We start from the raw sequence: 10,000 nt of genomic DNA on the forward strand, positions 1-10,000 counted from the left end.
ATTTTTGAAGCAGTACAAATCAGTAACCAGCGACACTTAGAATATTTTTGAAGCAGTACAAATCAGTAACCAGCTGACACTTAGAATATTTTTGAAGCAGTACAAATCAGTAACCAGCTGACACTTAGAATATTTTTGAAGCAGTACAAATCAGTAACCAGCGACACTTAGAATATTTTTGAAGCAGTACAAATCAGTAACCAGCTGACACTTAGAATATTTTTGAAGCAGTACAAATCAGTAACCAGCTGACACTTAGAATATTTTTGAAGCAGTACAAATCAGTAACCAGCGACACTTAGAATATTTTTGAGCAGTACAAATCAGTAACCACGACACTTAGAATATTTTGAAGCAGTACAAATCAGTAACCACGACACTTAGAATATTTTTGAAGCAGTACAAATCAGTAACCACGACACTTAGAATATTTTGAAGCAGTACAAATCAGTAACCAGCGACACTTAGAATATTTTTGAAGCAGTACAAATCAGTAACCAGCTGACACTTAGAATATTTTTGAAGCAGTACAAATCAGTAACCAGCGACACTTAGAATATTTTTGAGCAGTACAAATCAGTAACCAGCTGACACTTAGAATATTTTTGAGCAGTACAAATCAGTAACCACGACACTTAGAATATTTTTGAAGCAGTACAAATCAGTAACCAGCTGACACTTAGAATATTTTTGAAGCAGTACAAATCAGTAACCAGCGACACTTAGAATATTTTTGAAGCAGTACAAATCAGTAACCAGCTGACACTTAGAATATTTTTGAAGCAGTACAAATCAGTAACCACGACACTTAGAATATTTTTGAAGCAGTACAAATCAGTAACCAGCTGACACTTAGAATATTTTTGAAGCAGTACAAATCAGTAACCACGACACTTAGAATATTTTTGAAGCAGTACAAATCGACACTTAGAATATTTTTGAAGCAGTACAAATCAGTAACCACAGACACTTAGAATATTTTTGAAGCAGTACAAATCAGTAACCAGCGACACTTAGAATATTTTTGAAGCAGTACAAATCAGTAACCACGACACTTAGAATATTTTTGAGCAGTACAAATCAGTAACCAGCGACACTTAGAATATTTTTGAAGCAGTACAAATCAGTAACCAGCGACACTTAGAATATTTTTGAAGCAGTACAAATCAGTAACCAGCGACACTTAGAATATTTTTGAAGCCAGTACAAATCAGTAACCACTGACACTTAGAATATTTTTGAAGCAGTACAAATCAGTAACCAGCGACACTTAGAATATTGTTGAAGCATTACAAATCAGTAACCACTGACACTTAGAATTTTTTTGAATCAGTACAAATCAGTAACCAGCGACACTTAGAATATTTTTGTAGCAGTACAAATCAGTAACCACTGACACTTAGGAATATTTTTGAAGCAGTACAAATCAGTAACCAGCTGACACTTAGAATATTTTTGAAGCAGTACAAATCAGTACCCAGCGACACTTAGAATATTTTTGGAGCAGTACAAATCAGTAACCAGCGACACTTAGAATATTTTTGAGCAGTACAAATCAGTAACCAGCGACACTTAGAATATTTTTGAGCAGTACAAATCAGTAACCAGCGACACTTAGAATATTTTTGAAGCAGTACAAATCAGTAACCAGCGACACTTAGAATATTTTTGAAGCAGTACAAATCAGTAACCAGCGACACTTAGAATATTTTTGAAGCAGTACAAATCAGTAACCAGCGACACTTAGAATATTTTTGGAGCAGTACAAATCAGTAACCACGACACTTAGAATATTTTTGAAGCAGTACAAATCAGTAACCAGCTGACACTTAGAATATTTTTGAAGCAGTACAAATCAGTAACCAGCGACACTTAGAATATTTTTGAAGCAGTACAAATCAGTAACCACTGACACTTAGAATATTTTTGAAGCAGTACAAATCAGTAACCAGCGACACTTAGAATATTTTTGAAGCAGTACAAATCAGTAACCAGCGACACTTAGAATATTTTTGAAGCAGTACAAATCAGTAACCACTGACACTTAGAATATTTTTGAAGCAGTACAAATCAGTAACCGCTGACACTTAGAATATTTTTGAAGCAGTACAAATCAGTAACCAGCGACACTTAGAATATTTTTGGAGCAGTACAAATCAGTAACCACTGACACTTAGAATATTTTTGAAGCAGTACAAATCAGTAACCAGCGACACTTAGAATATTTTTGGAGCAGTACAAATCAGTAACCACTGACACTTAGAATATTTTTGAAGCAGTACAAATCAGTAACCAGCGACACTTAGAATATTTTTGAAGCAGTACAAATCAGTAACCACTGACACTTAGAATATTTTTGAAGCAGTACAAATCAGTAACCAGCGACACTTAGAATATTTTTGAAGCAGTACAAATCAGTAACCACTGACACTTAGAATATTTTTGAAGCAGTACAAATCAGTAACCAGCGACACTTAGAATATTTTTGAAGCAGTACAAATCAGTAACCAGCGACACTTAGAATATTTTTGGAGCAGTACAAATCAGTAACCAGCGACACTTAGAATATTTTTGACGCAGTACAAATCAGTAACCACTGACACTTAGAATATTTTTGAAGCAGTACAAATCAGTAACCAGCGACACTTAGAATATTTTTGAAGCAGTACAAATCAGTAACCGCTGACACTTAGAATATTTTTGAAGCAGTACAAATCAGTAACCAGCGACACTTAGAATATTTTTGGAGCATTACAAATCAGTAACCAGCGACACTTAGAATATTTTTGGAGCAGTACAAATCAGTAACCACTGACACTTAGAATATTTTTGAGTCAGTACAAATCAGTAACCAGCGACACTTAGAATATTTTTCAGTCAGTACAAATCAGTAACCAGCGACACTTAGAATATTTTTGAGTCAGTACAAATCAGTAACCAGTGACACTTAGAATATTTTTGGAGCAGTACAAATCAGTAACCAGCGACACTTAGAATATTTTTGAAGCAGTACAAATCAGTAACCAAGTGCATTTTTGAATTGGTTACTGATTTCTCCGTTGAAGTTGGGGCTGCGGTTGGCTTCAGTTAGTGGTGGGGGCTTAATTTTCGCCGAGGGGAGCGTGTCCCGGTAGTGTCTCCGAGGAAGTGGTACCTATTGAAGGGGGTGTTTCTGAATTTGGGCCCTTTTTGAGTGGCATTGCCGGATGGGTTTTGTGTTGAAGGCTTCCAAATCGGGTAGCTCAGCCGGATTTGACCCGGCGGTTCTACCGACTGTCACGCCTTCGAGGGGGGACTGTTGTCTAAGTTCAGGCCGGATTTGGTGAATTTCCTAAGTCGGGAAGTGGTCCCAACGGGTTTGGGAGTGAACCTAACTGCTCATACCAACTTTGAGGCTTTGGGGCCGGGTAGCACAGTCGGATTTGACCCGGCGGTTCTGCCGAATGCCTGGCCTTCGAGGGGGGCCTGCCCTCTGAGTTCAGGCCGAATTTGGTGATTTTCCTAAGTCGGGAAGTGGTCCAAACGGGGATGGGAGTGAACCTGACAGCTCATACCGACTTTGGGGGCTTCCAAGCCGGGTAGCTCAACCGGATTTGATCCAGCGGTTCTAGCGACTGCCACGGCTTCGAGGGGGGACTGTTGTCTAAGTTCAGGCCGAATTTGGTGAATTTCCCGAGTCTGGAAGTGGTCCAAACGGGGATGGGAGTGAACCTGACAGCTCTTACCGACATTGAGGCTTCGGGGCCGGGTAGCTCAGTCGGATTTGACCCGGCGATTCTGCCGACTTCCACGCCTTCGAGCGGGGACTCTCCTCTAAGTTCAGGCCGAATTTGGTGAATTTCCTAAGTCGGGAAGTGGTCCAAACGGGGATGGGAGTGAACCTAACTGCTCATACCAACTTTGAGGCTTGGGGCCGGGTAGCACAGTCGGATTTGACCCGGCGGTTCTGCCGAATGCCTGGCCTTCGAGGGGGGGCCTGCCCTCTGAGTTCAGGCCGAATTTGGTGATTTTCCTAAGTCGGGAAGTGGTCCAAACGGGGATGGGAGTGAACCTGACAGCTCATACCGACTTTGGGGCTTCCAAGCCGGGTAGCTCAACCGGATTTGATCCAGCGGTTCTAGCGACTGCCACGGCTTCGAGGGGGGACTGTTGTCTAAGTTCAGGCCGAATTTGGTGAATTTCCCGAGTCGGGGAAGTGGTCCAAACGGGGGATGGGAGTGAACCTGACAGCTCTTACCGACATTGAGGCTTCGGGGCCGGGTAGCTCAGTCGGATTTGACCCGGCGATTCTGCCGACTTCCACGCCTTCGAGCGGGGACTCTCCTCTAAGTTCAGGCCGAATTTGGTGAATTTCCTAAGTCGGGAAGTGGTCCAAACGGGGATGGGAGTGAACCTAACTGCTCATACCAACTTTGAGGCTTTGGGGCCGGGTAGCACAGTCGGATTTGACCCGGCGGTTCTGCCGAATGCCTGGCCTTCGAGGGGGGCCTGCCCTCTGAGTTCAGGCCGAATTTGGTGATTTTCCTAAGTCGGGAAGTGGTCCAAACGGGGATGGGAGTGAACCTGACAGCTCATACCGACTTTGGGGCTTCCAAGCCGGGTAGCTCAACCGGATTTGATCCGGCGGTTCTAGCGACTGCCACGGCTTCGAGGGGGGACTGTTGTCTAAGTTCAGGCCGAATTTGGTGAATTTCCGAGTCGGGAAGTGGTCCAAACGGGGATGGGAGTGAACCTGACAGCTCTTACCGACATTGAGGCTTCGGGGCCGGGTAGCTCAGTCGGATTTGACCCGGCGATTCTGCCGACTTCCACGCCTTCGAGCGGGGACTCTCCTCTAAGTTCAGGCCGAATTTGGTGAATTTCCTAAGTCGGGAAGTGGTCCAAACGGGGATGGGAGTGAACCTGACAGCTCTTACCGACTTTGGGGCTTCCAAGCCGGGTAGCTCAACCGGATTTGATCCGGCGGTTCTAGCGACTGTCACGCCTTCGAGGGGGGACTGTTGTATAAGTTCAGGCCGAATTTGGTGAATTTCCCGAGTCGGGAAGTGGTCCAAACGGGGATGGGAGTGAACCTGACAGCTCTTACCGACTTTGGGGCTTCCAAGCCGGGTAGCTCAACCGGATTTGATCCGGCGGTTCTGCCGACTGTCACGCCTTCGAGGGGGGACTGTTGTATAAGTTCAGGCCGAATTTGGTGAATTTCCCGAGTCGGGAAGTGGTCCAAACGGGGATGGGAGTGAACCTGACAGCTCTTACCGACTTTGAGGCTTCGGGGCCGGGTAGCTCAGCCGGATTTGATCCGGCGGTTCTGCCGACTGTCACGCCTTCGAGGGGGGACTGTCCTCTGAGTTCAGGCCGAATTTGGTGAATTTCCCGAGTCGGGAAGTGGTCCAAACGGGGATGGGAGTGAACCTGACAGCTCATACCGACTTTGAGGCTTCCAAGCCGGGTAGCTCAGCCGGATTTGACCCGGCGATTCTGCCGACTTCCACGCCTTCGAGGGGGGACTGCCCTCTGAGTTCAGGCCGAATTTGGTGCATTTCCCGAGTCGGGAAGTGGTCTCTGTCACAACGGGGGCAAGTGTCTGAAGAGGTAAAGTGAGTAACCAGCACAGCTTAGGGAAGGGTTCCAAAGTTCTCAACAATGTGAATTCGGTTACCAGGAAAGCTTAGGAAAGCTGCCTGACTGTCCCAAACGAATGAACTGCAAAACTTAGGGAACATGCCCGAAGATGCTTAAAAGTGTGAAATCAGTAAGCAGGAAAGCATAGGAAAGTGCCTGAAAGTGCTAAATGAGTAACATGAAAAACGTAGAAAAATGCCCGAAAATGTTTAAAAGTGTGAACTCAGTAACCAGCAAAACTTAGTAAAACGTTGGAAAAGCAGAAATGAGTAACCAGAAAAACTTAGAAAAATGTTTGAAAATGAGAAATGAGTAACCAGAAAAACTTAGAAAAATGTTTGAAAATGAGAAATGAGTAACCAAGAAAACTTAGAAAAATGCCCAAAAAGAAGAAATCAGTAACCAGAAAAAACTTAGAAAAATGTTTGAAAATGAGAAATGAGTAACCAGAAAAACTTAGAAAAATGTTTGAAAATGAGAAATGAGTAACCAAGAAAACTTAGAAAAATGCCCAAAAAGAAGAAATCAGTAACCAGAAAAACTTAGAAAAATGTTTGAAAATGAGAAATGAGTAACCAAGAAAACTTAGAAAAATGTTTGAAAATGAGAAATGAGTAACCAAGAAAACTTAGAAAAATGCCCAAAAAGAAGAAATCAGTAACCAGAAAAAACTTAGAAAAATGTTTGAAAATGAGAAATGAGTAACCAAGAAAACTTAGAAAAAATGCCCAAAAAGAAGAAATCAGTAACCAGAAAAACTTAGAAAAATGTTTGAAAATGAGAAATGAGTAACCAGAAAAACTTAGAAAAATGTTTGAAAATGAGAAATGAGTAACCAAGAAAACTTAGAAAAATGCCCAAAAAGAAGAAATCAGTAACCAGAAAAACTTAGAAAAATGTTTGAAAATGAGAAATGAGTAACCAAGAAAACTTAGAAAAATGCCCGAAAAGAAGAAATCAGTAACCAGAAAAACTTAGAAAATTTTCGGCCAAGTGTGAAAAATATTCTAAGTGTCAGCGGAGGAAAATGCCGAAGCATCGGGAAAGATTCAAAAACTCATGCCGAACATGAGTTCCGAAGTGCCGGAGGAACTGGGCGAATTGAGCCCGGCGGTTGGCCAGATGTCGTTTTGAGTCTGCAGCCCGAAAACTTTAACTTTGTCTGCCGCGGAAGTCTGGACCGGGAAAAATCCAAACGGTTTTGCCGGGTTCGAGTTCCAGAGCGAAGCAGTCGAATTTGAAATTCAGACCCATTCAGTGCCACTTGACATTGTGACACAGTGAGGTTGGCGGGGTACCCGGAGATTTCTGGGAACACGATTTTTAGAACAAAATGGCGGCGCGGGACCACTTTGAAAGGCATCCGAAAAACGGTTCCGCGGGCAGAGCACTTGAATGACAGGCCTGTGTGCATGCCCAAGAGCTCTCGGAAGTCTAATTTTTGACACTTTGTCAAATTTTCGACAGACTTACCCAACTCTTGCTGCCTGTTCTAAGAATCAGTCAGAGGCCTGTGCGGCGGTCTCTTGACACTTTTGGAGGGCGGGCAAACCCCACGTTGACTCCGGCCGTCCCTCCAAAAGGCACTTGCTATTGGGGGAAAGGATTGCAAGTAGCCTGGTTCCCGTGGGAGCGGCCAGGAAGGGTGCAGGCTGGCCCTTGCCTGAGCATTCCCAAAACCCTCTTCCGCTGAGAGCAGACCTCGCACGCCGCACTACCGGCTCTGGGAGTGGTTGGCCGCTATTGTACATAGTCCGGTCCTTCCTCTGCCACCCGGCAAGTGCGATGGCTCTGCCGCCCTGCGGTGCTCGTCACCCAGGTTTGGGGAACACGATACTTAGAACATGTTGCGGCTCGGGACCTGCAGGCGAAAGGGGCCCCGTGGTGCTGAGCACATCGACCTCGGGTCTCAGTGCAAGCCGGAGAGTTCGCGGAAGTCTTAAAAGATTTTGACATCTGCTCAATTCTTTGACAGGCTTGCCTGACTCTTTCCGTCCGTTCTAAGAATCAGTCGGAGGCCGGGGCGGGGACGGTCTCTTGACACACGGAGGGTTGGCTTCCCTCCTCAGGTGTTTGTGTCGAAAATGAAGGCGAGAGATGCAAGCGTCCTGGTTCCCCTGGGTGCTGCCAGCAAGGGTGCAGGCTGACCCTTGCCTGAGCACTCCCAAAAGCCTCTTAAGCTGAGAGCAGGCGCCGCACTACCGGCTCTGGGAGTCGTTGGCCGCTATTGTACATAGTCCGGTCCTTCCTCTGCCACCCGGCAAGTGCGATGGCTCTGCCTCCCTGCGGTGCTCGTCACCCAGGTTTGGGGAACACGATACTTAGAACATGTTGGCGGCTCGGGACCTGCAGGCGAAGGGGGCCCCGTGGTGCTGAGCACATCGACCTCGCGTCTCAGTGCAAGCCGGAGAGTTCGCGGAAGTCTTAACAGGCTTGCCTGACTCTTTCCGTCCGTTCTAAGAATCAGTCGGAGGCCGGGGCGGGGACGGTCTCTTGACACACGGAGGGTTGGCTTCCCTCCTCAGGCGTTTGTGTCGAAAATGAAGGCGAGAGATGCAAGCGTCCTGGTTCCCCTGGGTGCTGCCAGCAAGGGTGCAGGCTGACCCTTGCCTGAGCACTCCCAAAAGCCTCTTAGGCTGAGAGCAGGCGCCGCACTACCGGCTCTGGGAGTCGTTGGCCGCTATTGTACATAGTCCGGTCCTTCCTCTGCCACCCGGCAAGTGCGAGGCTCTGCCTCCCTGCGGTGCCCGTCACCCAGGTTTGGAGAACACGATACTTAGAACATGTTTGCGGCTCGGGACCTGCAGGCGAAAGGGGCCCCGTGGTGCTGTGCACATCGACCTCGCGTCTCAGTGCAAGCCGGAGAGTTCGCGGAAGTCTTAACAGGCTTGCCTGACTCTTTCCGTCCGTTCTAAGTATCAGTCGGAGGCCGGGGCGGGGACGGTCTCTTGACACACGGAGGGTTGGCTTCCCTCCTCAGGCGTTTGTGTCGAAAATGAAGGCGAGAGATGCAAGCGTCCTGGTTCCCCTGGGTGCTGCCAGCAAGGGTGCAGGCTGACCCTTGCCTGAGCACTCCCCAGAAGCCTCTTAGGCTGAGAGCAGACGCCGCACTACCGGCTCTGGGAGTCGTTGGCCGCTATTGTACATAGTCCGGTCCTTCCTCTGCCACCCGCCAAGTGCGATGGCTCTGCCTCCCTGCGGTGCCCGTCACCCAGGTTTGGAGAACACGATACTAAGAACATGTTGGCGGCTCGGGACCTGCAGGCGAAAGGGGCCCGTGGTGCTTAGCACATCGACCTCGCGTCTCAGTGCAAGCCGGAGAGTTCGCGGAAGTCTAAAGCTTTTGACATTCGCTCAAAGCTTTGACAGGCTTGCCCGACTCTTTCCGTCCGTTCTAAGAATCAGTCAGAGGCTGGTGGGGAGGTCTCTTGACGCAAGGGGAGGGGTGGCGTCCCTCCTCAGCGCTTGTGTCGAAAATGAAGGCGAGAGATGCAAGCGTCCCTGGTTCCCCTGGGTGCTGCCAGCAAGGGTGCAGGCTGACCCTTGCCTGAGCACTCCCAGAAGCCTCTTAGGCTGAGAGCAGACGCCGCACAACCGGCTCTGGAGTCGTTGGCCGCTATTGTACTTAGTCCGGTCCTTCCTCTGCCACCCGGCAAGTGCGATGGCTCTGCCTCCCTGCGGTGCCCGTCACCCAGGATTGGAGAACACGATACTAAGAACATGTTGGCGGCTCGGGACCTGCAGGCGAAAGGGGCCCCGTGGTGCTTAGCACATCGACCTCGCGTCTCAGTGCAAGCCGGAGAGTTCGCGGAAGTCTAAAGCTTTTGACATTCGCTCAAAGCTTTGACAGGCTTGCCCGACTCTTTCCGTCCGTTCTAAGAATCAGTCAGAGGCCGGTGGGGAGGTCTCTTGACGCAAAGGGGAGGGGTGGCGTCCCTCCTCAGGCGCTTGTGTCGAAAAATGAAGGCGAGAGACGCGAGCGGCCTGGTTGCTTTGGGTGCTGCCAGGAAGGATGTGGTCTGACCCTTGCCTGAGCACATCCAAAAGCATGTGATGTTGAGAGCAGACCTCGAGCCCGCACAACCGGCTCTGGGAGTCGTTGGCCGCTATTGTACATAGTCCGGTCCTTCCTCTGCCACCCGGCAAGTGCGATGGCTCTGTCGCCCTGTGGTGCCCGTCACCCAGGTTTGGGGAACACGATACTAAGAACATGTTGGCGGCTCGGGACCTGCAGGCGAAAGGGGCCCCGTGGTGCTGAGCACATCGACCTCGGGTCTCAGTGCAAGCCAGAGAGTTCGCGGAAGTCTAAAGCTTTTGACATACGCTCAAATCTTTGACAGGCTTGCCCGACTCTTTCCGTCCGTTCTAAGAATCAGTC

Source organism: Hemiscyllium ocellatum, unplaced genomic scaffold, assembly GCF_020745735.1.
Source record: "Hemiscyllium ocellatum isolate sHemOce1 unplaced genomic scaffold, sHemOce1.pat.X.cur. scaffold_2303_pat_ctg1, whole genome shotgun sequence".
In the NCBI taxonomy this organism is placed as follows: Eukaryota; Metazoa; Chordata; class Chondrichthyes; order Orectolobiformes; family Hemiscylliidae; genus Hemiscyllium; species Hemiscyllium ocellatum.